Below are 515 nucleotides of genomic sequence, written 5' to 3'. Positions count from 1 at the left end.
CAGGGAATGATTAGGGAAACGTAGCTTATTTTTAGAGCATCCGAGCAAAGGAATGAATGGAAAATCATGATCGCCGATGTCTGGCGCAAATCTGGCACTGGATGATGATGATGGTGACCATTGCTTTAATCAACCAATGTTTTAATTTACTGATTTGTTGATTCATTGATTGATCCATTCATTTTTCTTGCGGTTGGCATCCCTTTCTTTTCTCTCTATTCTCAGCCTTAATCAAGAGAAACATGAAACCCCAACATCTTTTAGGTTTTTCAATCCTGCCCTTCGTCAATGCGATGCTTAAACACAATAGATGAACGCGTCTCCGGGCGAAAAAGAGGTGTAGAGTAGTCAAATAAAGACAGTAGTTTCTGTGCTTGAAGCGACAAATAAATCAAACGCAACTTTAAAATATTCAGCTCATGATAAAAGAGTCAACATACCGCATCCCTGTCTTTAATTTTAAAAATATAATATGGTTAGGTATTGTTTCTTGTTGTTAACCCCTCCCAACCGTT

The 515-nt window shown here is 38.1% G+C and overlaps 1 protein-coding gene across 1 annotated transcript in view; it reads right to left on the bottom strand.

Annotated features, from left to right (window-relative positions):
* LOC101856198 overlaps nt 1–515 on the bottom strand; it is a gene marked incomplete at its 5' end in the record, with an annotated part of 19370 nt that overhangs the window by 18180 nt on the left and 675 nt on the right.

Source organism: Aplysia californica, unplaced genomic scaffold (assembly GCF_000002075.1).
Source record: "Aplysia californica isolate F4 #8 unplaced genomic scaffold, AplCal3.0 scaffold00341, whole genome shotgun sequence".
NCBI lineage: Eukaryota > Metazoa > Mollusca > Gastropoda > Aplysiida > Aplysiidae > Aplysia > Aplysia californica.
Note: the sequence above shows the minus strand (reverse complement) of the source record. Positions and strands in the feature narration are given on the sequence as shown.